Here is a 26,730-nt window from a genome sequence, read left to right on the forward strand (position 1 = left end):
AGAGAGAGAGAGAGAGTGTTCCCATATATCCCAGACCCAGTTTCCTTTATTATTAACATCTTACATTCGTGTGGTATATCTGCCACAGTTAATGAATCAATATTAATACACTGTTATTAATTATATTCCTGAACAGAGTTCAGGAAAAAAAAAAAAAAAACTGAGTTTTTTTTTTTTTTCTAATGTCATTTCTGTTGCCGGATCCCATCCAGGATGTCACATTATAAGTCTCCTGGGACACCTTGCAGCTGAGGCTGTGCAATGGAACAGTAGGTTTGGGTTGCTACAGCTTGGACCTTGGCGGGTCACATTGAGGCCCCGGGGTTCCCCAGTGGAGGACCGTGTGGCTGCCCTGGGGCCTCAGGCCTCCAAGAAGGCGATGGATTTGTTGCCTGAGCATGCTCAGTTTGCATCCTCGGACCAGCCGTGGGAACTTGGGCACCACCTGAGCTAGAGCGGGTTCCTCTACACCTGGCCAGGCCTGAGGGGTGAGGCACCCTGTGGGCAGCGACGGATGAGCCTTTGGCAAGGACTGGGGTTTGCTTGCTAGGTGGCCTAGGCCAAAGTCCTTGTGGAAGAGTGTGAGGCCGGGGACCTCCAACACTCAAGGCACCCAGATGCATGTCATCCCAGGTCTCGCCTGCAGCCCCGTAGAACCTCAAGGTCCTGGGAGATCAGGCTTCCTCCCAGAAGAGTGGCTGCAGCTGCGGCACCTTGGGCCTGATCCTCCGGTCCTCTGAGCTATCCATTCTCTCCCTGCCCTTCCAAATTTACTCCCCCCCCACACACACCGGAAGCCTCAGAGAGCAACCTGGCAACCTGCCGGCTCCAGCTGTGCGGGGTTTGCCTTCCTGGGAAACCCTGCGCTCCACCCACCCGGACCAGGCTGGCCTCTTCCAGAAGGCAGTCATCTTCCCGGGAGGGGGGAAAGAGAGAGAAATGCTTGCCGGGTCTCCAGCAGAAAGCCGCTGTACCTCCTGTCACTGCTTCTCTGCAGGTAAGGGGTGCTGATCCCGACCCCCACCAGCTTGTGGGCCCTTGCAAAGTTGTCTCTTTGACTTTGGTTTTCTGCAGTCTGAATATGAGATATCTAAGTGTGCTTTTTGGGGTGTGTGTGTGTGTGTGTGTGTGTGTGTGTGTGTGATTACTCTGAGTGTCCTGAATCTGTGGTTTACTGCTTGTCATAAATTTTGAGTGGTTCTCAACTCTTATTTCTTTAAATATGTTTTTGTTCTCTTTTTGTCAGTTGAAGCACAGTTCACCATACAATATTATATTAGCTTCAGGGGTACCACATACTGATTGAGTTATATATATATATTATGAAATGCTTACCATGGTAAGTGTATCCTCTGTCACCATACAAAATTATTACAGTATTATGAACTATATTCCTGATGCTCTACTTTTCATCTGTGCGACTTATTTATTTTATAATTGGAATTTTGCCTTTTAACTCTCTTCACCTATTTCACTCATGACCCTATCCCCTCCCCTTTGGCAACCACCAGTTTATGCTGTGGTTTTTTTTTTTTTTTCTGTTTTGATTGCTTGTTTTATAGCCCATATATAACTGAAATCCCGTGGTATTTGTCTTTTTCTGCCTGACTTCCTTGATTTACCGTAACACCCTCTAAGTCCATCCATGTTGGTGTAATGGCATGATCTCATTCTTTTTTATGGCCAAGTAATATTCCTGTGTCTGTGTACCACTTCTTTTTTATCCATTCATCTGTTGACAGACACTTGGGTTGCTTCTGTATCTTGGCTGTTGGAAATAATGCTGCAATAAACATGGGGATAATGCATGTATCTTCTCCAATTAGTGTTGTTGTTTTCTTTCGGTAAATACCCAGAAGTGGATGTACTGGCTCATAGGATATTTCTATTTTTAACTTTTTGAGGAACCTCCATACTGTCGTCCATAGTGGCTGCACCAATTTACATTTCTACCAACAGTGCGTGAGGGTTCCCTTCTTTCCACATGCTTGCTAACACCATATTCCTTTGTGTGTGTGCGTGCGCACGTGTGTGCACGCGTGTGTGTTTTATACAAGCTATTCTGACAGATGTGGGGTGATATCTCATTGTGGCTGTGATTTGCATTTCCCTGCGGATTAATGATGTTAAGCATCATTTCATATGTTTGTTGGTCATCTCTGTGTCTTCTTTGAAAAATTGTCTATTTAGGTCCCCTGACCATTTTTAAAAAACAGATTTTTTTTTTTTTTTTGGTATGGAGTTGTATTAGTTCTCCATTTGTTTTGGATATTAAATCTTTATTGAATATGTCATTTGAAAATATCTTTCCCATTCAATAGATTGCCTTGTATTTTGTTGATAGTTTCCTTCACTGCAAACTCTTTTTTACCTTGGTGTACTCCCAATAGTTCCTTTTTTGCTTTCATTTTTCTTGCCTAAGGAGATGATCCAGAAAAATATTGCTAAGGCTGATGTCCAAGAGTTTACTACCATATTTTCTTTGAGAAGTTTCATGGTTTCAGGTCTTATCTTTAGGTTTTTAGTCCATTTCGAGTTTATTTTTGTATATGGCATAAGAAAGTGGTCCCATTTCATTCTTTTGCATGTAACTATCCAGTTTTCCTAACACCATTTATTGAAGAGACCATCTTTTCCCTATTCATTTTTTAAGATGTTTATTTAGAGAGAGAAAAAGAGTGCAAGCGTGTGAACGGAGGAGGAGCAGAAAGAGAGGTAGAGAGAGAATTCCAAGTAGTCTCCCCACTGTCAGCGCAGAACCCAACTCAGGGTTTGATCCCACCAACCCTTGAGATCATGACCTGAGCTGATATCAAGAGTCGGGCGCTCAGCTGACTGAGCCACCCAGGCGCCCCTCCCCGTTGTATATTCTTGCCTCCTTCATTGTAGATTAATTGACCACATAAGTGTGAATTTATTTCTGGGCTCTCCATTTAGTTCCATTGATCTGTGTGTCTGTTTTTGTGCCAGTACCATACTGTTACAGCTGTGTAGTATATCTTGCAATCTAGGACGGTGACAACCTCCAGCTTTGTTCTTCTTTTTCAAGATTTCTTTGGCTATTAGACGTCTACCGTGGTGCCATACAAATTTTAGGATTATTTGTTTTCGTTCTGTGAAAAAATGGTCTTGGTATTCTGATAGGGATTGTTCCCTTTCTTCCTTAGTCTCCATCTGGGATTCCCATCGTATACACTTTTTGTTATTGTTCTTCTTACTATTAGTTTCTTTTAGATTTTCATTTTAGGAAATTTATATTGACCCCTATACAAACTCATTGATTCTTTCCTCAGGTGTGTGCAGTTTACTATGGAGCTCATCCAAGGCAATCTTCCTTTCCATTAGTGTTTTTGATTGCTAGGACTTATTCTCACTTCTTTCTTACAGTTTCTTTCTGCTTACATCATCCATCTCCTTTTGCATATTATCTAATTTTGCCATCCCAGACCTTAACGTATTAGTTAGATTTACTAATGATTTTATAATTCTAACATCTGTGACATTTCTGAGTTTGGTTCTGATACTTGCTTTGTCTCTTCAAAAATGTTTTTTCACACCTTTTGGCCTGGCTTGTAATTTTTTGTTGCAATCTACATATTATGTATCAGGTAATAGGAAATGAGGTAAATAGCCTTTAGCATGAGGTTTATGTTAAACTGGCTAGGAGCTGGGCTGTGTTTAATGTTTGCTGTAGTTGTGGGTTCCAGAAGTTTCAAGTTCTTTTAATGTCCTTATTTTTCTGTCTCCATTCTTGACTTTGGGATTCTGTAAATACTTCCCTGAAAGAGTGTGTGTTCTGCAACTTTTTCACTCTAATTCACTCTTATTATACTAGAGCCCTGTTCATGTGGTGGAACAGGGATGCGAGAGAAGGAGCATTCTAGAATCTTCCAGTTAAATCTCAGTATTTTTATTGGGCCTGTGTCTATAGCCTATGACCACAAGAGTTTCTTATAGTTTCCTTCCCCAGGCCCCTTAGGTAAGACAAAGAGGCTAGAAGAGGATAAGATTCAGAGGACCATCTCCCACACATGTAGGACAAGTCTCTGGTAAAGTCTTTCCCCCTGGAGAGAAGGCCGAAGGCTGGGCCTCTTTCATAAGCATTATTCCTCATCTTTCATGCCAGAGCTGGGAAGGAATCTTTAAAAATTTTTTTAAACCTTATTTATTTTGAGATAGAGAGAGCATGATCAGGGGAGGGACAGAGAGAGAGAGAGAGAGAGAGAGAGAGAGAATCCCAAATGGCTCCACACTGTCAGCACAGAGCCTGACAGGGAACTCGAACCCACAAACCCTGAGATCATGCTCTGAGCTGAGATCAAGTCAGATGCTCAACTAACGGAGCCACCCAGGTGCCCCTGAGAGGGAATATTTTATCGGCTCTTTAACTCATGGACAACTTGGTAGGACTGATGGAGATAAAGCCCAAAGTGTGCTCCCTCCCAAGACCACAGTATCAAGGAAATTCTCATGTTACTGCACCCTCAGTCTCCAGCAATTCATCAAAATGTCCACTTAAGTGTTCCCACTAGTATGACTCTAGTAGCTTCTGCTCCACATAAGCAGTTCTTGGCTTTGACTGCTGGATTCACCTGACTTTCTAGATTTTAGAGTGGCAGATTGCCCTGTGGCCTCAGTTCCCTAGTAGATCTAAGAAAAGACACTGGTTTTTCCTTGTCCAGCCTTTTCTTGTTGTAAGGACAGGAGTGATAACTTGCAAACTTTTTACATGTCAGAGCTGAATACAACTGGACATTTTAAGACCTATGATTTTTGGTGAGTGTTAAAATGGAACAAATTCATTTTCAGAGTTTAAGAATATGGAGAGATGTGGTTTTAGTGAGAAGTAGAAGCACTTTCTGGGCTATGACTCAGAGCCTATGGTCATTGCATCCAAGAATCTTGACTGGAACAGGGAGAATATGGTACCTATATTAAGATCTAGGACAAGGAGATGGGAAGAAAGGGAGATGAAGTGAGATGGAGGGATAAGATGCTCCCAAATACTTTGATGCTTGATATTATAAAGACTGATCATTCAGATAGGCTAAATACTATTCCACCATTATATTTAGTTGTCATGAGAACCTGGTATATACCAGGCATATGCTGAGCACTGGGGATTAGCAGTGCTTATTTTCATGGAGCCTGTATCTTCTTCCTAAATTTGTTTTTATGTTTATTCATTTTTGAGAGAGAGAGAAAGAGAGAGAGAGAGAGAGAGGCAGGCAGAGAGAAAGGGAGACACAGAATGTGAAGCAGGCTCCAGACTCTGAGCTCTCAGCACACAGCCTGATGCAGGGCTTGAACTCACAGACCACAAGATCATGCCTTAGGCTGGAGTCGGTCACTTAACCGACTGAGCCACCCAGGCACCCCTCATGGAGCCCATATCTTAATGGAGGTTCCCAGAAATTGTTTGTTGCCATTCAACAACCATTGAATATGCTCTCACATAGCACCATAATTAGTTCAGGTAGTAGGAGGAAGTCTTTTGATCTCAGGGAAGGGCAGACCCTTGGTCAGATTCAGGGGCTATGTTATAATTAGCCTAACACAATCATTGTAATCCCACTTCTCTTTGCTAGAAGCTCAGTATCCCAGTGTACTCTGTAGCTAAGCAATGCAAGGAAATGTTTTCCAGAAGTATTCCGGGAGGATTTTCTTCCTAAATGAAAAAAGAGGGCCTTAGGACATAGAAACCTTTTCTATGTCCAGCCCTTCTTTCCGTTGTGGGGTTTTGGTGTGAGGATGTGATACTTGGAGCTACAGAAGTCATTTTGTGACTCTCGGGATAAGCAGGACACAGTCAAAATCAGTGGATAGCAGAGGAGAAAGCTGGAAAGAGCTCTGAGCCACAAAATGAACCTTGAATCACATTCCTCCAATTAATGTCCTGTGGTCAGGACAATGACCAATTTATTCCTAATCCTTTGAGGTTGAATAATTTTGGTCTTCACCCCGTTCGGTGAGACAAGTCCATCGATCTTGTGCTTTAACGTTACCATACTGTCCGCATGCCATCAAAGCATCTACACGCTCTCGATTCGTGTGATTATTTTATCGTGGACTTGTAACAGCAGGCGCTTGTCCACAAATCAGATTCAGAGTAGCACTTGTTAGCTAGCACTCATTTAAGGATGGCTTGTTATAGAAACCATGTGCCAGACATTTGGGCAATTAGGTTTTCTTGCTACCGAATGCTTTTCTAACTGATCCATGGGAGACAAGTAATTAAACACAGGAATAAGTGAGACAAATACATACACACGTATTTTGGTAGATCTCTAGAAATAATCTCACATAAGTTGGCAGTCCAAGTATAGCGGCCTGTCTGATAACATGCCGCAAGATGCCTGCTAGTTCTTTTCTTTTGTGCCACTCAGCTAGATTTCTACCAGCCACTGCAACGTTGTTGTCGTATGCTGTTGCTACCTCTTCTGGGTGTCACTGCTGCTTTGGGGTCTGCTGGATCCCACTGCGTCTTCCTGACCCCTCTGGAGCCCACCAGGCCCAGTAGTTTCTCACAGGTGCTGAGGTCCCTGAGCCTGCGAAGTGGAGACAAAGGCCTCTTTTCCTTTACTGCTTTCTGCTTTACTAAGGCGCCTCCAAACCAGTGCTGTGTGTATGATCTCGTACCTTACAAGGTGCTATGGACTGAATCTTTGTGTCCTCCCGTTCATTGGTTGAAGCCTCATCCCAATATGATGGCATCTGAAAGTGAGGTGATTAGGTCGTGAGGGTAAAGCCCTCATGCATGGGATTAGTGCCCTTATAAGACCCCAGAGAGCTCTCGCACCCTCTTCCCCTCAGCCCCGGTGAGGACGTGAAATGTATACAGAATAGCAGTCTGCAACGCAGAGGAGGGAGTGCTCGCTAGAACCTGACCATCCTGGCACTCTGGTCTAGGACTTCCGGTCCCTGGAACTGTGAGAAAAAAAACTGTGTTATGTATAATACCAGTCTCTGGTATACTGTTATAGTAACTCAAACTGATTAAGATAAAGGGGCTTTAGGGAAACTTTTTTTTTTTTATATATATTTTTATACATAACCTTCTCACTACTCTCTGCCTCCATCACATGATTCAGAGAAGAGCCCAGACCAGTGGCGGGGCAGATCTTACCCTCTGAATCCCCTTTTGTCCCCAACACTGAAGGTTCATCTGACTGGGCTTGGCCTCTTTTCTCAGGAGAATCCTCAGTCATTCTGACAGAAGCAATTTCAGAAGCCACCTTCCCCTGTCCTGTGAGAGAAGCTCAGACATGCCTGAATCTTGGGAGTGAACATGACCTGGCCTCAAGCACATGTGCATGCACACACGCGTGCGCACGCGCACACACACACACACACCCCACACTTTCTAATCACCAACGAAACAAAGCAATATGCCCCTCTTCATACAACTTTGTCTCTTTCTTCCTCTGACTATGCCTGTGCACTCATTTAAACCAGCTATCATACGAATAGTATCTTTGGGAAAGAAGCGATAGAGGGGGATTTATCTTGCAAGTTGAATTCGTTTAGCAAAAGTCCCGGGGAGGGGCTCCCCAGGAATTGTATTCATTACCAATCCTTGACAACTGAGAAGTCTTACTGGATTTCTGGAATGCTAGTCTCTCTGACAAAATGCACTGCTTCCAAGAGGATAAAGAAATACGAAGGTTGGGGTAGGGAAAATTGTTAAAACTGTAAGTGTGCATCTAGTTAACTAGACTGTAGAAATACTTGATCGGGAAAAGTGGTAATCAGGAAGGAGGAACACAAAAGAATTGTGTGCGAAGAGTCGCTTACTTTCTCTGGAGTGAACAATACCAGTTTGTAACTCAAACACTGAGGGAGGGATCATCCTACAAAGAAATTTTCTGCATGTGCTTCTCAGCACAGTCCACAGCATGAGATCTGACCATTTTATGCCTTCTCTGAACAAGTATTACTTAACTTCTGTACTAGGCTTCCCAAGTTCATGTCCACCCAGGATCTCCAATTGTCATCTTATGTAGATTCAGAGATTTTTGCAGATGCAATCAAGTTTTATATGACTTAGGCTATGTCTCTAGAAGACCAACAAATACATATGAAATGGAGGAAAAATCATCCAGTTTCTTTTTTGGAGTTTTACAAATCAGCAAAGATAGAAGCCATTGCTATAAAAGGGAAAGATCTTCCCACTAGTTGACTGACATTTTCACTTTGCATCAGGACCCAGATGATACGGCTCAAAATATGCACTGGGTCTCTCATGACATCCAACCCTATTCTCATTAGACTCATTGGTCTCATTAGACCAAACCTTCATGTTTTCCTGGTAGTTGGTTGGCTAAAGATAGTGTTTCTGAAACTTCTCTGAATGATAAAAATTACCTGGGCTGTCAGTGAATTTGAATTTTCAGGAAATCTGGATGTTTAGCATTTCGTCAGCATCAATAGCAAAATGTGAATCAGTGGATTTCAATTCCCCAGACTCAAATAACCAGAGGCTATATAGAGAACACAAAATAATTTGATGCATTTTGATTCTACTTATCAAGTTCCTCTTGCATCCAACAACATCTACTGAGCAGGTGCATATGTCAAGCCTGTGTAGACTAGGAAGCACAGAGATGTGGAATCTTGAATCTTGGTTCTGCCATATGTACTTGAATCTGGACTCTGCCATATGCTGTTTGTAAGGTTTAGGGCAAGTTGTTTAATCTCATTGAATGCCTGCTTCTTTATATGTGCGGTTGCGATGATGTGGAACATTATATAAATGCAAGATACTATAATGAAGAGATAGGATGTACATACAGAGAGTTGTAAGAGCAAGCCTTATGGCACTGAAGGAAAACCTGGAAATATCAGAGATGTGAAACTAGGAAATTGATGTATTTTTTTCTCTGAATGAGGAATATACTTTGAGTAAGTCGTTCCCTAAATGTCCTTTGTTCTGAATTAGAAATGTCTGAGGAAGATTTTTTCATGAGGAGCATTGTCAGTGAGACAAATGGAAGGCAGGTCCTCTGACCCAGATGCAATGGTAATTGTACACTCCTTAGGAGAAAATTGACTTTTATCAGACTTTTATCAATCTTAAAACAGAAATAGTATGACGTTTTTAAAAAAAATGTGGAAACAATGAATTTTAAAAATAGGCCCTACTTGCAGAAATAACATAGAGGAAACGAGCAAAAAGACACGGGAAGAGAAATACCAGATCAATCAGTTGAAATCAAATGTGTAGCCCTCTTCCAGACTGAAAAATTTAAAAAAAAAAGCAAAAGGATCAGAATTTTCCATTTTTGTCATCAAATGATGAACAATGTGGGAAAACTCTGAATAATGTCATTTAAATCATAACCATGATACAGTAAAAATACTGTTTTAAAAATAATAATTGTACATTGATTTCTTTCTTTTCCTGAGGGTAACATTAGCTGGTGTATAGAGCCTCATGTTACTGGATATTGATGGGACTTGGTTCTCAGTCTGGTTCATGTGGTCCTTGGTTTCCCCAACACAAGAAATCAAGTGACTGCACCCCTGCCCTCCCCCCATAATAGATGTTTACCATCATTTTTCATCTATCTGGCGTTTGAACTCTTATGTTTGAAAATTTCCTACCTTGTAAGTCTATATGGAAAACAAATATACTCTAACCCTGTGGAAGTTGAAAATTCCAGCTATGGGTTTTCTTTTCTCTTGGAGCATGAGCATGTGAAGAGTACTGATTCACCAATCAGAAACATCAGCTATAGAGCTTAAATCAAGAGGTAGGCAGATGAAGAGGTGGGGGGGCTACAGAGAGTCCTACTGGGGAATAAGTAACAGCAGCAATCACAACAAAATTGGGTTTCAGCAATCGCTGGAGGCAATGATAACTATGGCATCTTATGTCCGTTGCTGATAGTGACAGTAGTGGCAGGAACAGTGTCCTCACTGAGCAATGTTTTCTTGGGAGAAGATGGGAGGAATAGGGAGTGTGATGTTGTTTGCTCTTAATCTTTCCCATTTCTGCTCATTTTCCAAGCCTGCTTTTCTGGCTGGTTCAAAACTATTCAGTATCTTCTTTGCAATTTCTCTTCTCTTTTTTTATTTTCATTTTTTATTGTTTTTCTCTTCTCTCTTCTCATTTTCTTTTCTTCTAGAATCAGCTGGAGACAGAAACTTGACAAGCACAGCAATGGTTGCAGGCAAATAGACTTTAAAGATAATCAGGCAATCTAAGATCATCTGACCTGGTTGGGGCTGAAGGCAGTGAAAATTCAGTCAATATTTGGAGATGGGAATTTGATGATTACACACTCAATGACCAAGAAACTAATTAAAATATCAACAGTATTGGAATTAAAATAGTAAAACTTAATAAAGAAAAGTCCAGAAATAGCCCCCCCCCCACCCAAACAAAAACATCACCAGTATTTATATGGAATAAAGTACCAATTGAGGGTAATGGGCAAGTATTAGGGAAGGTATCACTTATTAATCAAGTCCAGGCTGCTTTGGGCTGATCACTACAGAAGTTGTGGTTTGACTTCCTGGATTGGTTGCTGCAAACTGTGGGTCAGGGTTCTATTTCACCTCCCAAGAGGTTAGGAAAGAGAATGGTAGACGTTTTCTCAATGCTCATCTACTTTAATTTAAAACCAGATCCTTCCTATCACTGTGCTAAAAACAAAACAAAAACAGCAACAACCAAAAACCCTCTCAAGTCTTATAGCCATTGGGCTGAAATCAATAAATAAAATCTATAGACTTGGATCCAGATACAGTATTACAAAGCTGTTAAGTTTTCAGCCTTACCAGGTCACTTACGTAAGAGTCAAAGCGTTGATGCAGAGTGAGGACAAGCCCTGGAACAAAAAGTAATGGAGGGGTCATGAGACTTGGATTGACTCAACATCTGCTGATCCTTCTTTATCAGCCAAGAATCCATCCTTTCCCCCATCTATTAAAGCTGTATCTACCTTTTTGAAGAGTAATGATACCCTGAAATGCAAAGTCACTGTGTATCATGCTCTTACTTCCATACCAATAAACTAGAGGTATATGTCAACATAGCATAGAGAGTCTATTACAAAATCTAACCCAGGAGAAGACATTTTTTCCAGGGTTTTGTTTAAATTCCAGATAGTTAACATATAGCGAAATATTAGTTCCAGGTTTAGAATATAGTGATTCATCACTTATGTACAACACCCAGTGCTCATCACAAAGTGCCCTCCAGGAGGAGAAGACTTATATACCTATACACAGGCTAAAGTGTGAGGAATATGTTGTAAATGTATTTAGAGATAGACTTAAGAGAACAGAATGTTATTTTAGATTTGATTTAATGTGGTAGCTCAAACATGTTAGTTTGTTATAGTGGCCCTTCAGGGATCTGGAGCTCTGGAACCAATGAGATGAGGTGGTTTATAAACTGAAAGAAAGGATTTGTACACTTCAAACACCACCTGATCTGGTGCCCAGAGACCTGGCTTAAACCACTGTGATAGTCCCAGCATTTCACTGGATTCCCACACATACCTATGTCATTTCAAAAGCCCTGAGTATCTTGAGCAAAGAGAAGACCAAATATTATTGAGAACCCCATAATGACATTACAAACAGGTACAATGACTCTCCCCACAGAATCCCAAAAAGGAACCTGTACTTCTGCTTCAATTCACTCTTTTAGCCTCATTGAGAATTCTCTTTAACCAGTTAACTGAAGAGAAAAGAAATTTAGTCTTAATTGTAGAAGAACCTGCATGATATATGAACTCCAGAAACTGGCTTCCGTAGAATTACAGACTCAGTTGGGGTGACACCTAAGCAAAATAAAAAGTGAAAATTCTCCCAGTGTATAATCATTAAAGTATTTTGCCTGGAAGGAAAGAGTAGTTAACAGTCGACAATCAATCATTGATTATTCCTAATGGTCCTCTTAGGAGTTAGGAACATGGAAGACGATTGAACTCCTAATTCTTGGAGAATTATGGAGTTTTTGAAAAGGGTCAAAGTGTAAGAATTTGGAGGATGCTCATAATCAAAGAGGCAAAATGTCTGGCTTTGTGAATGTCAATTAACTATATTCTCTACTCTTTCCAGTACTTTCTCAATGGGTTCCTGAACAAAGAGGACATTATTACAGAGATAAGGGCTTTACTTGGGTTCAACAGCCTTATTCTCTTTGGTTTTAAGGATATTTCCACGAGGGAACACAATAGTTCCATTGAAATGGAAATTGAGGCTGTCATCTGATCATTTCAGGTTTTTCTTGCTGATTAACAAATGGACAAGAAAGAAGAGATGAGGATTTTGGTGTTGGTTGAGGTGACTGATTATGATTTCCAAGAGGAAATAGGTTGATACTCTTAATGATATAGAGAGGAGTTTGAATGGAACCTCAGGTGATCTGCTATGTTACCTCCTACTTGACCAAGTCAAGTAGGAAAAATTAATGAATTTTTGATAACCCAATCGAGGTTACCCATGGCTCTGATTCCTTCCATAATGAGGTCATCATCCATAATAAAGAATCCCAAGTAGTTGACATGTTGGTTAAGCACAATGGAAGAAATAGAATTGGTAAAATAGAGGAGTCATTAAAAAAAATATGACCTGTGAGTAGTGCAGAAATGAGGATTATAGCATCTACATAATTTTTTTTCTTGTTGAAACACATATGTTTTCATGTATTTGAATCACATATCTTATTTCTATTCCTGTTCTACTATTTTATAAAAGGATGTGCTGATGATTTTAACTCTGTGGTTTAACCCATAGGTTATAAGATATTGAGATAGTAGCATGACAAAGTTAGTAGGAAAATGGACATCATCCAGAGTTCCAGGTTTTGGAGCTAAATTTATTAACTATACTTTAGGTTGTCCTACTTTGGAGATGAGGATAAGCTCATTTTTAGTGGTAGGGAATACAGTTACCTGATTGAAACAGAAGCATTTCTTGCTTCCTTATTTTCCTTCAAAATAAATCTCTCTATTACGTTGAGCATCCAAAGAGACTACTACATGGACATGTAGCATCCACCTTTTTTGATATCCAGCATCTATACTCCCTTCCCACATTTGGGAAATGTTCAGAATTCTCCAGTGCCCAGAAGAAAAGCCTGCTTCCCACTATAGAAGCTAAAGTGTCGGGTCCTTGATGTCCCCGACTCTTGCTGCTAGGGAGAGGACATATGATCCAGACACTACTAATCAGAAGCAACTTTCTAGACTGAAAATTGGGAGCTTGGGTTCCAATAAAGAGGAGCTATATGGAGTCCTTTCTGGGGCATGTGTGGGCAGCAGGGCAGTGCGAGAAGTATAGTGGCCCCATCCAGGGTATAAGATGAAATGTAGCAGGGAGGGGACAAACTTTGGCAGCCAGTGTTTGGTGACTGTGACAGGAGAGTCTTCACCAGATGCACTTTGTAGGAGGCTTTTAGCCGTTGTCTGGGTGTAGTTTAACATTCCTTTCTTATACCCATTTTACATGTTGTGTTTTTCACAACTTTTTTCCCAGTGACTCTAATTCCTGTTCTGCCAAAATGTAGTTTTTACCCTGCCTGACACAGCTATCTTGTTAGCACACCGTGTTTCTCACTTCTCCATTCCCATCTTTTTTCACCTCATCATAAACTAACCCCCAACAGTCATGACCCAAACTCATATTTACCACACTGCCCTAATGACTAACGCAGACATCCGTGCTGGCACAGTGCTGGGTGGATTCAGGATACATGCTCAGCTGGCACATGCAGTGGTGATGACAGTAATGAGAAAGCCTCATTGCTGATTGCTTAGGTGGAAACCTTCTAATTAATAGATATACAATCTGATGCAACACATCCATATTTCTTTGAAGCAAGTTAACATTTTGGGAAGGTTGTATATGTCTTCATAAGAATAAATCATCAGCATGACTTGGGAACATCAAAGACGTTTCAGGGTGCACGAAATTAATTTCATTTTGTGAAAGAAGTAGTTGGTGGAAAAGCGGATGAGTTGTGTGCTCTGGGGCAGCTACAGAATCGTGATCAACTAAATGATGATGGAGGAGTTGTGTTTACTGATGAAGGTTTGGCTTCATTTTATCTGCAATACCTGTATTCCTGTTCTAGCTGATCTTTTCAAAGAAAAATAGATTTTATCATGGTGCCTGACTCAACTCTGTGAGAGAGGGGTAGAGGACAGAGTGTCCGCTATTCCGTGAGGTGCTACCATGGAATGAGAGAGTTAAGGCTCCAATGGCCTGCGTTCTGTTTCCATCTAGCTTAGGACAAATCACTCAATCTCTCTAGGGCTTGTTTTCCTATATGTACTAGATTCTTTTTAAAAGAAGCAATTTAACTTCCATATCTCAGATCCCTTCAAGTTCTAGCCTCTTTGATTGCTGATTCTATAAAATAGGGGCAATTGCCTTCACAGGGGTGTCATGAGGACGAAATTAGTTGACTTATGTCAAACACATCAGTTCAGACCCAGCACATGGATGGCTCTCAACAAGAAGTAGGTCTTGATGTTATCATTACTGTATGGCTTCCAAAATTAATTTAACTCAAGGCATTTTTGTGCCTTCAGTGCATTGTTTCATTGACATGATATTCTTTTTTTTTTTTAATTTTTTAAATGTTTTTATTTATTTTTGAGACAGAGAGAGACAGAGCATGAGCAGGGACAGGGGAGGGGCAGACACAAAATCTGAAGCAGGCTCCAGGCTCTGAGCTGTCAGCACAGAGCCCGGCACGGGGCTCGAACTCACAGACTGTGAGATCATGACCTGGGCTGAAGTCGGACGCTCAACCAACTATGCCACCCAGGTGCCCCATCATTTACACGATATTCTTAAGTAAAAAGGCCAAGAGCTATTGCTGCCATAGCAATTTGGAGCCCAGGTGATACTGACTTGAATTCAAGGTCTGCTTCTGGGTTTGGGCTAGCACCAGACTCATACTGAGGACGCAGCTGCTTCTAAGTGTATGTTCCACTTCATGCAACAAGGCTAAAATAACATGGAGGAAAATCCACAAAGCCACTAGATTTTTATGTTATATATTACTTTCCCTTTCTTCTCCTTTGATACTTCTATACCTTTACTTACAGTGAAGAGTGCATTTAATTTGATCTCGTTCTGTTGCTCATGAACACATTTAATAACCTTTAAGAGACTCACTTCCGTGTGTGTGTGTGTGTGTGTGTGTGTGTGTGTGTGTGTATCACTCACCTAGAGTTACATAGTGGTAATTGGAACACTCATCTGGCATCTAGATCTACTATGTCTTTTTTCCTTCAATAATTCCTTGCATTTTAAAAAGGTAACACTTGGGTAAAAAAAAAAAAAAAAAAAAAAACAGAAACAAAAACAGACTGTTCTGAACAAGTGCATACAGTAAATATATTAATATATTCATATTATTTTAAAAAGTCATAGGGGCGCCTGGGTGGCGCAGTCGGTTAAGCGTCCGACTTCAGCCAGGTCACGATCTCGCGGTCCGTGAGTTCGAGCCCCGCGTCAGGCTCTGGGCTGATGGCTCGGAGCCTGGAGCCTGTTTCCGATTCTGTGTCTCCCTCTCTCTCTGCCCCTCCCCCGTTCATGCTCTGTCTCTCTCTGTCCCAAAAATAAATAAAAACGTTGAAAAAAAAAGGAAAAAAAAAATTAAAAAAAAAAAAAGTCATATAAGGGGCACCTGGGTGGCTCAGTCAGTTAAACATCTGATTCTTGATTTCAGCCCAGGCCATGATCTCATGGTTCATGAGTTCAAGCCTCACATCAAGCTCTGTGCTGATGGGGCAGAGCCTGCTTGGGATTCTCTGTCTGTCTCTCTCAAAACTAAATAAATAAACATCTTTTAAAAAGTCTAATAAATAGATAATCAGAAGTTAAAGAGTGAAATTATCTCCCCCCCCCCCCCACCCCATCATTCCCACTACCTTCTTTATAAATAATTAGTCGTAACAGTCTGGTGTGCATCACTTTAGATCACTTTCAATGTTGACATACTAGATGTACACACACACAGATATATAGGCTCCATTTTTGTGTTGGTTTGTGTATAGGGGATCGTATGGTGTGTGTGTGTATACATATTATAACTCACATTTTGTTTATGTATTTTGGAAATCTTTCTGAATAGCTATACAGATCCACCTCATTCTTTTAAGCTAACAAATAATATTCCATAACTTGGCCATTTAATAATTCATGTAACAGTTTTATTGGCAGATATTTGTATTGTTTCCAGTGTTTAAATTCTTCTGAAAATGTTTCCAGAAGTTATATTTGTACCTCCTTGGGAACATAAATATTTCTCTTAGATACCAGGAAATGAACATTCTCTGAAGAGTGTGCATTTTACCAAAGACGATGACTTTTGGGACTGTGCGTTAACTTTAGGCATAAATATGAAAAACATCTCTGAGAGTGAAAGTGGAGTGTGGTGGAATGAACGGGCCAGAATCCCTCATGGCGTCATCGGAGAACAACTCTAACGGCCGAATCATCCCTCAAATCTCTTCCAGCTGTAGGGTCTGAAGGCTGCCTCCCTCTCTGGCTCCCTCAGGGAACTCTTTGTGTCACCAGTTCCCCACCATAAATAGTTGTAGAATGATTGACTAGACCATATACTCTTTAAATTCAGGGAGGCTGGATTGATAGCTATGTGTCTGTGGTTCTTAGCAAATTCTGCTTCTGGAGTGCCCTATTTACTTAACCAGGGAGAAAGTTAGAGGACACTTAGGGTGCATTTGGCCACAATTTTCATTCCATCGTCTGAAGGTGAGATGGGTCGGTCACATGTGATTGCAAACCCAAGATTCCTAGTCAACTTGGACATCGGTCTCTGGACACGAAGGAGTTAATTGCAACTTGCTGGTTAGAAAGAACATGGGGTTCAGGGAGTAGAGCTGGGTCAGACTATTAGCTTCCCCACTAATAGCTAAGAAAGCAGATAACTTTGCTCAAGATCATTTATGAAATAGGAATACCAGTAGCTACTTAACAGGTTTGGACTAGGCAAGAACATAAAACCTATAAAATGCTTGTCATTCATACAGTAGGTTCTCTTGGGGAATATGCAAGAAGGCAAATGTGAAAATGCATCAGCTTTCTAGATTATTATGTAGGATGAGATTATGCACCTATGAGATATAGCTGATATCAGGCAGTCACTTCATTCTTTCTAAATCTGTTTTCTTATAAAAAGATTCACCAATCTTAAAATTTCCATTGCAGATCAGCGAATGCCCTTTGGCTTTCTTGGGAACCCTTCTCTATTCATTTTATCCCAACCTGGCTATTTTCAATAGTATTTAGGATTATTTTTATGATACCTGCCTACTGTGCTTGGAATCATATTATTTCCCTTTTAGGTGCATTTTGCACATTAAAAAACATGAAATTTTAATGGTGTTTAATTTCATTCTTTCTGATCGAAATATCTCTTACTGCAGTGTGGTTATATAGTCTCCGTCACTGCTCAGAAATCATTTTACTTGATGTATTGATAAAAATAAACGGTTAATGGACTCCTGGAAACTTGTAGTGAAGCAAGGACCTTTGCAGAATGGAAAGAAGTGTTCATCTTCCCTGGGGCTGGGAAAAAGGTTTCTCTGGGGGAGATGCTCCCATTCTCCAGATCAGAGTCTGAAGCAAGACTCAGTTCAGAGCCTCCAGGGAGGTAAAGGCTTTTCACTGGAGTTGTATTTCCGTATCAAATCTAAATGTAACAGTGATGCTTTACAGGTTGGTGAGCTCAGTACAAATCTGAGATACTCACAGTTATTGTCAATTCAGAGACCTTCGACCCAGTCTGCCCTCTTAGCTCTCATCTAGTCATGCAGCTTAGTGAAGCTCAGGTTTGCGGACAGCAAGGAATTGGTGCAAAGGGGAAGGTCTCCCATTCAGACGGAGAGAGCTTGGAGGCTAAGCAGGTCTCTAAAACCCTAAGCAATTTCCCTCTTTGCTCTGAGCCACTTCATCACCGCATCTGCAGATCATTTCATTTGTATGCTAATTCTCTCATCAAGGCTCTCTGTCCTGTCTGTGTCGAAGAGGGGGGCACAGAAGCCCTCTTTCTGGAGCATGTGCCTTGAGAGTGGGGATGATGAGAAGACACATTCCCTTTCTATTCTGATCTGAAATAAGCAGCTGAAAGTTGGCATGGGATATGTCCACTTCTTTTAGGTGTCAAGGAAAGCTGATGCCCAAGAGAAGAGATATAAAAGAACAATGTTTCCGGGCTTATGATATATTTAGAAAATAATGGGAGTAGTTTTTACTGTTAGTTTTAATCATTGCAGCTCCTCACCATGTGCTGGCTGGAAGACGTGTGCCCTATCAGACATTTGGCGTATGGGACCATCAAAGATGATGACTCATTGGCTTTGTTCTTCTGAACATGTGGGCACATCCACAACGGTCAGCCCACCTGTTGGTTCATAATCCTCAGTACCATGTGTTCCAGAGACTCATTCTTCTCATCAGTTACTCTGCTCTGCACTTGGAGGGATTGTAGACCAGGTTTATCGTGAGACACATGGTGAGATATGAGGAATGATTTTTCCAGGACTGATGTCAATGTACGTGTTTTAGAGCCTCTGTTTAATGCCCTGTCTGGCATCAGAGCATGAGGAGTTCAGTCGAAGGTCTTGTCTGATCAGTATGGGGAAGCCAAGTGCTGCAGCCTATTTTGACGCTCCGCGCAACCCAGATTGAGGAGCCATGCTAATGTCTAAGGGCCATGATCTGTGCCAGCTCTGGCAAAAATGATCAGTTAACAGAGTTTATTAGTTCTTACGTGAGGGCATTTTCCTTGTGCGTTAATTAGCACAAGAACGTAGGCCAGGAGTTCTCACTTTACTTCCAGACTTCACTTCTGGTTAGCCAAATACCAATTATTCTTTCTGTTACCTGTTTGGTGATTAGGTTTGTCACGGAGACAGTAAAATGAACCAGGAATGGTAACAAACGGAGCTGAGTCTCGGTTCGCTGTTTGCTGGGCTGTGGACACCCATTGCGTCAATGCACTTCGGGGTGCAGCCCCGGTGCTGAGTAGACAGTTAATGGAAGCAAGAAGAAAAGGGAAAGGAGCTTCCCCTGCAGCCTGAGAACTCTGCTCTGCAGGACTCTCACTTTAAGTCCTTTTCATTTAAAGTATTCTGAGATACGTTGTTAGCCATGATAAATAAAGTGCTTAACCGAATATCCTTCAGATAATCTACAAGAAAGTCTTTCTCTCAAATTAGGAAAACCAACAATATGTTCAGTTATTAATCAGGGTGTTTGACTGCTAGGACAATGGTTCTACAGCGGATCGGACCGCCCACTTTTTAAAATTGAGGTGATATTTACATAACATAAAATTAACCACTTTAAAGTGAATAATTCAGTGACATGTACATTTGCAACATTGTGCAACTACCTCTATCAAGTTTCAAAATATTTTTATCACCCTATACTAAAACCTCATACCTGCAAGGCAATCATTACCCATTTCCCCTCCTCTCCTCCCTAGAAACCACCTATGTGCTTCCTGTCTCCATAGACTTACATATTTTAAGTATTTCATAAAAGTGGAATTCTACAATCTGTGACCTTTCTGTCTTCTTTAACCTGGTGTATTTTTTTTTTCAGTGTTAATTCACATTGTAGCATCCATCATTAGTTTACTTCCTTTTATGGCTGAATAATATCCCATCATATGTATATACTACAGTTTGCTTATCATTCATCCGTTAGTAGATATTTGGGTTGTTTACACCTTTGACTATTGTGAACAGTGCTACTGTTAACATTTGTGTATTTGCCCAAGTACCTGTTTTCAATTCTCTTAAGTACTTACCTAGGGGAGGAATTGCCGTGACATATGATGATGCTATATTCAGCATTTTGAGGAACCCTCAGTTTTCCATAGCGGTTGCACGATTTTATATTCTCACCAGCAATGTGTGAGGGTTCCAGTTTTTCAACATCTTCCCAACACTTATTATTTTCTGTTGTTTTTTTTTTAAAGTATAGTCACCCTGAATAAGGATTCTGGGAAGAGGGTAGAGTAGAAAGCACTAGGAATACATCTCCCCACCTAGACAACAATTGCACCGGTATCATCTGATTTATGTAACTATTTTGCAATTCTAGAGTCTATTGAAGGCTTAAAACTTCTAGCGGATGGCTTAGACACTAAATTCACGTCTAAAAACCCATTGCCACATTCAAGGTCATGAAGACTTACCATATGATTCCTTCTAAGCTTTTTATGGTTTTTGTTGTTTTATTTAGGTGTTGACCTATTTTGAGTTAATTTATGTATATAGTATGAGGTAGAGGCCCCAATTCTTCTTTTTTTAAATTTTTAAATGTTTATTTTTGAGAAAGAGAGGGAGACAGAGTATGAGTGGGGGAAGGGCAATCCAAAGCAGGCTCAAGGCTCTGAGCTGTCAGCACAGAGTCTAACACTGGGCTCAAACCCATGAGATATGAGATCATGACCCAAGCCAAAGTCAGATGCTTAACCAACTGAGCTACCCAGGCACCCTGAGGCCCAAATTCTTTATTTTGCATGTAGATACCCAATTGTCCGAGGACCATTTGTTGATTAAATTACTTGAAAAAAACACTTTTTAAGCCTTATTTATTTTTGAGGGAGAGAGAGAGAGAGAGAGAGAGAGAGCGCGCTATAGTGTGAGTGGGGGAGGGGCAGAGACAGAAGGAGACACAAAATCTGAAGCAGGCTCCTGGCTCCTAGCTGTTAGCACAGAGCCTGATGTGGGGCTCGAACTCACAAAACATGAGATCATGACCCGAGCCAAAGTTGGACGCTTAACCAACTGAGCCACCCAGGTGCCCCTGTGTGTAAATTATATTATAAAAATATTTTGCATCATTTTTATAAACCTGAATTTAAATTCATAGATATTATTATCTACCAACACATCTAAGTCAATATAATAACTTAATTCTGATATAATATAAAGGGAAGACAGGTAATTTTTTTTAAGGTTTGAGGGTTTTTATTTTATTTTTTTATTATTTTTTAAAATGTGTCTTTATTTTTGAGAAAGAGAGGTAGAGCATGAGCAGGGGAGGGGCAGAGAGAGAGGGAGACACAGGACTCAAACATGTTTGAGCCCAGACATGGGGCTCAAACTCATGAACTCTGAGATCATGACCTGAGCCGAAGTCAGAAGCTTAACCAACTAAGCCACCCAAGCTCCCCAAGACAGGTAATTTCTTTTTTATTATTATTATGGAATCTGCATTTATTTATTTATTTATTTATTTATTTATTTATTTATTTATTTATTTATTTTTATGTATTTTTAAAATTTATTTCCAAGTTAGCATATAGTGGAAAAAGGATTTCAGGAATAGAATCCACTGATTCATCCCTTACATTAAACACCCAGTTTGGGGCGCCTGGGTGGTGCAGTCGGTTAAGCGTCCGACTTCAGTCAGGTCACGATCTCGCGGTCCGTGGGTTCGAGCCCTGCGTCGGGCTCTGGGCTGATGGCTCAGAGCCTGGAGCCTGTTTCCGATTCTGTGTCTCCCTCTCTCTCTGCCCCTCCCCTGTTCATGCTCTGTCTCTCTCTGTCCCAAAAATAAATAAACATTGAAAAAACAAAAAACAAACAAACAAAAAAAAAACACCCAGTTCTCATCCCAACAAGTGTTTTTCTTAATGCCCTTTGCCCATGTAGCCCATCCCCGTACCCACAACCCCTCTAGGAACCCTTAGTTTGTCCTCTGTGTTTAAGAGTCTGTTATGTTTTGTCCCCCTCCCTGTTTTTATGTTACTTTTGCTTCCCTTCCTTTATGTTCATCTCTTTTGTATCTTAAGTTCCTCATATGAGTAAAGTCATATGGCATTTGTCTTTCTCTGACTTATTTCATTTATCATAATACTCTCTAATTTCATCCACATTGTTCCACATGGCAAGATTTCATTCTTTTTGATCGCTGAGTAATCCTCCTCATTATATATCCTCATTATATATATGCAACACATCTTTTTTTTTTTTAATTTTTTTTTTCAACGTTTATTTATTTTTGGGACAGAGAGAGACAGAGCATGAACAGGGGAGGGGCAGAGAGAGAGGGAGACACAGAATCGGAAACAGGCTCCAGGCTCTGAGCCATCAGCCCAGAGCCCGACACGGGGCTCGAACTCACGGACCGCGAGATCGTGACCTGGCTGAAGTCGGACGCTTAACCGACTGCGCCACCCAGGCACCCCTATGCACCACATCTTTATCCATTCATCTGTTGATGGACATTTGGGCTCTTTCCATAATTTGGCTATTGTTGATAGTGCTGCTATAAACGTTTGGGTGCATGTGCCCCTTTGAATCAGCACTCCTGTGTCCTTTGGATAAATACCTAATAGTGCAAATGCTGGGTCATAGGGTAGTTCTGTTTTTAATTTCTTGAGGAACCTCCATACTGTTTTCTAGAGTGGCTGCACCAGTTTGCATTCCCACCAATAGTGCAAAAGGGTTCCTCTTTCTCTACATGCTCTCCAACATGTGTTGTTTCCTGAGTTGTTAATTTTAGCCATTCTGACAGGTGTGAGGTGGTATCTCATTGTGGTTTTGATTTGTATTTCCCTGATGATGAGTGATGTTGAGCATCTTTTCATGTGTCTGTTAGCCATCTGGATATTTTCTTTGAAAAAGCGTTCATATCTTTTGCCCATTTCTTCACTGGATTATTTGCTTTTTGAGTGTTGAGTTTGCAAATATCTTCTCCCACCCAATCAGTTATCTTTTAGTTTTGTTGATTGTTTCCTTAGCTGTGCAGAATCTTTTCATCTTGATGAGCTCCTAATAATTAATTTTTGCTTTTGTTTCCCTTGCCTCTGGAGACGTGTTGAGTAAGAAGTTGCTGCAGCCATGGCCAAAGAGGTTTTTGCCTGCTTTCTCTCTAGGATTTTGATGGCTTCCTATCTTATGTTTAGGTCTCTCATCAATTTTGAGTTTATTTTTGTATGTGGTGCAAGAAAGTGGTCCAGGTTCATTCTTCTGCATGTCACTGTCCAGGTTTCCCAACACCATTTGCTGAAGAGACTGTCTTTTTTCCATTGGATATTCTTTCCTGCATTGTCAAAATTGGTTGGTCATACATTTGTGGGTCCATTTCTGGATTCTTTATTAGGTTCCATTGATCTAAGTGTCTGTTTTTGTGCCAGTACCATACTGCCTTGATGATTACAGCTTTGTAATACACCTTAAAATCCAGAATTATGACGCCTCTACCTATGGTTTTCTTTTCCAGGGTTGCTTTGGCTATTCGGGGTCTTTTCTGGCTCCATACAAATTTTAGGATTGTTCTAGTTCTGTGAAGAATGATGGTATAATTTTGATAGGGATCGCATCAACTATGTGGATTGCTTTGGGTAGTATCAACATTTTAACAATATTTGTTCTTCCAGGAGCATGGAATATTTTTCCTTTTTCGTGTGTCTCCTTCAATTTCTTTCATATGCTTTCTATAGTTTTCAGTATATAGATTTTTCACTTCTTTTTAGGTTTATTCCTAGGTATTTTATGGTTTTTGGTGCAATTGTAAATGGGATCGATTCCTTGATTTCTATTGCTGTTGCTTCATTATTGGTGTATAGAAGTGCAACCAATTTCTGTGCATTGATTTTATATCCTGCGACTTTGCCGAATCCATGGATCAGTTCTAGCAGTTTTTTGGTGGAATCTTTCGGGTTTTCCACTTGGAGTATCACATCATCTGCGGAGAGTGAAAGTTTGAGTTTTCCTTGCCAATATGGATGCCTTTTATTTCTTTGTGCTGTTTGATTTCTGAAGCTAGGACTTCCAATACTATGTTGAATAACAGTGGCTAGAGTGAACACCCCTGTCGCATTCCTGACCTTAGGGGGAAAGCTCTGTTTTTTCCCATTGCGGATATTATCTGTGGGTCTTTCATATTTGGCCTTTATGATCCTGAGGTATGTGCCTTCTATCCCTACTTTTTTGAGGGTTTTTATTAAGAAGGATACTATGTTTTGCCAAATGGCTCTGCATGTTGAGAGGACCATGTGGTTCTTCTTCTATTAATGTGGTGTGTCACATTGATTGATTTGCAGATAGTGAACCAGCCCCTGCATCCCAGAAAGAAATCCCACTTGACCATAGTGAATAATTTTTTTAATGTATAGCTGGATCTGGTTGGCTAGTATCTTGCTGAGACTTTCGCATCCATGTTCATCAGGGAAATTGTCTTGTAGTTCTCCTTTTTAGTGGGGTCTTTGTCTGGTTTTGGAATCAAGGTCATGCTGGCCTCATAAAATGAGTGTGGAAGTTCTCCTTCCATTTCTATTTTTTGGAACAGCTTTAAAAGAATAGGTGTTAACTCTTCTTTAAATGTTTGGTAGAATTCCTCTGGAAAGCCATCCGGCCCTGGACTCTTGTTTTTTGGGAGATTTTTGATCGCTAATTCAATTTCTTTACTGGTTATGTGTCTGTTCAAATTTTCTACTTCTTCCTGTTTCAGTTTTGGTAGTCTAGATGTGTCTAGAATTTGTCCGTATCTTCCAGATTGCCCAATTTATTGGCATATAATTGCTCATAATATTCTCTTATTATTGTTTGTATTTTTGTAGTGTTGCTTGTAGTCTCTCCTCTTTGATTCTTGATTTTATTTATTTGGGTCCTTTTTCTTTTTGCTCAAACTGGCTAGGGGTTTGTTGATTTTGTTAATTCTTTCAAAGAACCAGCTCCTGGTTTCATTTATTTGTTACACTGTTTATTGTTTGTTTGTTTGTGTTTTGTTTTTTGATAGCATTGATTTCTGCTTTAATCTTTATTATTTCCCAGTTTGCAGGTTTCCTGGTTGCTGGTTTTGGGTTTTATTTCCTGTTCTTTTTCTAGCTCTTTAAAGTATAAGGTTACACTGTGTATCTGAGACCTTTCTTCCTTCTTTAGGAAGGCCTGGATTGCTATATACTTCTCTCTTATGACCACTTTTGCTTCATTCCAGAGGTTTTGGCTGTCATTTTATCATTTTCATTGGCTTCCATGTATTTCCATGTACTCAGAGAGGAGATTCTCTGAGACTGCACAAATAGCCTGTTTCTCCTGAAACATTTACCATCTTGAATGTTCTTCTGAAACATTCAACATCTGTTAGTGGGTCTTACCTACAGTAATTATTTCTATGGTGTTCTAATGATGATTTTCTCATTTCATCATTCCTTCTACATTTAGTAATTGGAATGCCTCTAAGGAATAGTTGTCTTTTCTCCCCCCTTTATTTATTCAATTATTTATGTCTGCTTATTTGGATTCATGGATATTTATTTTATTCTTTGGGCTTTAATCCAGTACCATCATTATTTATTTTATTCCTCAAAATTTTCCAGCTTTGGCCATTGAGGAGGCTCTTTCATGTTGGCCTCTATGTTCTTTTGACATGCCCCACCATCCTACATAAATCTTCTTCTCTTAGTAATTTCTTACTGTCTGGCACCACAAAATTCTCCAAGCTCCTCATGTATTTTCCCTGCCCCAGCCCTGGAATTAACCACTTACCCAAGGCACCCCAGTTCTTTTTATTGAAGAATTATATTTAGGAATCAAGACCTGGGCCCAAGATGTGCTCAGTGCTCCTGGGGTATCACTGCTTCTTGACTGTCTCGGCAGATAAAGCAGTGGAATAAATGCATGAATAGTAACCAATGTTAGGATTAGATACAGTCTATCTGTCTACCTTTCCTTCCATCCATCCATCCATCCACCCATCCATCCATCTCCTTATCAATAATCTATTAAACTGTGTGTTGATACTGATACCTCTACAGGCTTTGTAACTTTTTTCTGATAGTGAGAAACAGAATTCTTTTTACCGACAATGCATTTACTTAATTGTGTAACCCAAATACATATGGTTGCACAACTTCTAACCCATACCTAACGGGGAACATTTTAAATATGCTGCTCTTAAGATTTATTAAATTTTACAAAATAGTTATGGATAATAACACTAAATGGAATATATAATTTTCCCATTGTATAGATAACCAAGAGTTGTATAGAGAACTCAAAAAAGTTTAGGTAAATTCTCCAAGGTTAGACATGCAAATCTTAACTCCAAAATTCATGGACTTTCCTATAAACTAAATAGAGGTAGAACTAGAACTAACCTTTCTTTCAAATAAAATTTTATGTAAAGTCCCAATATAGAAAACTAATAAAATTGGAATTGCCCTTATTGAGGGAGGGGTAGATGCCTTCCTGTGATGGTGCTGAGCCTTCTGGGGAATCTTAAGTTTTTATAGAACACTGCAACATATTACCACTTTTGATAAAACTCATTTTCTTAGAATAATTCTAATTCCAGGCATCAATGACCTGTGGTTACAAAGTGAAGTAAAATCAGCCAAATGATAAAATTTTAATGGTGTTACTCTCTATGCCCTCTCTTATTACTCAGGTTAAAACTTACAGTGTTCCTGCTGATGATGTCATGTCTAGTTGCTCCCAAAGCTACCTACTCTAGACATGGGTTCCAACGCTTTTTCTCTGATCTATTTTCCTATCAGCAGCCACAAGCTCTGTTGGTACCCAGGGTCTCACAAAGCCTTAATGAACTATAGCCCATTAGCTTCTACCCCTCTTTGCTCACCCATTAACTGGAATTTCACCAAGTAGAATGAAAAGTTTCTATCCCTTACCTCTTCCACCAAAAGGGCTCACACCTAGTTGAGGTTGCCGGTTTGGGATAGATACCAGGCCTTCCACTCAAATAACACATCCCAGT

The 26,730-nt window shown here is 40.3% G+C and overlaps 1 long non-coding RNA gene across 1 annotated transcript in view; it reads left to right on the forward strand.

The window, feature by feature from the left end:
* Positions 1-900: 900 nt before the first annotated feature.
* Positions 901-26,730, forward strand: part of LOC147584842 (uncharacterized) — a 272,050-nt gene continuing 246,220 nt past the window's right edge. Inside the window, exon 1 of the long non-coding RNA XR_015253815.1 lies at positions 901-997. This is a non-coding gene — a long non-coding RNA (uncharacterized LOC147584842). The remainder of the gene's footprint in view (positions 998-26,730) is intronic.

The sequence above is a fragment of the Puma concolor genome, chromosome A1 (genome assembly GCF_028749965.1).
Source record: "Puma concolor isolate L17-30 chromosome A1, mPumCon1.1.hap2, whole genome shotgun sequence".
Classification (NCBI taxonomy): domain Eukaryota; kingdom Metazoa; phylum Chordata; class Mammalia; order Carnivora; family Felidae; genus Puma; species Puma concolor.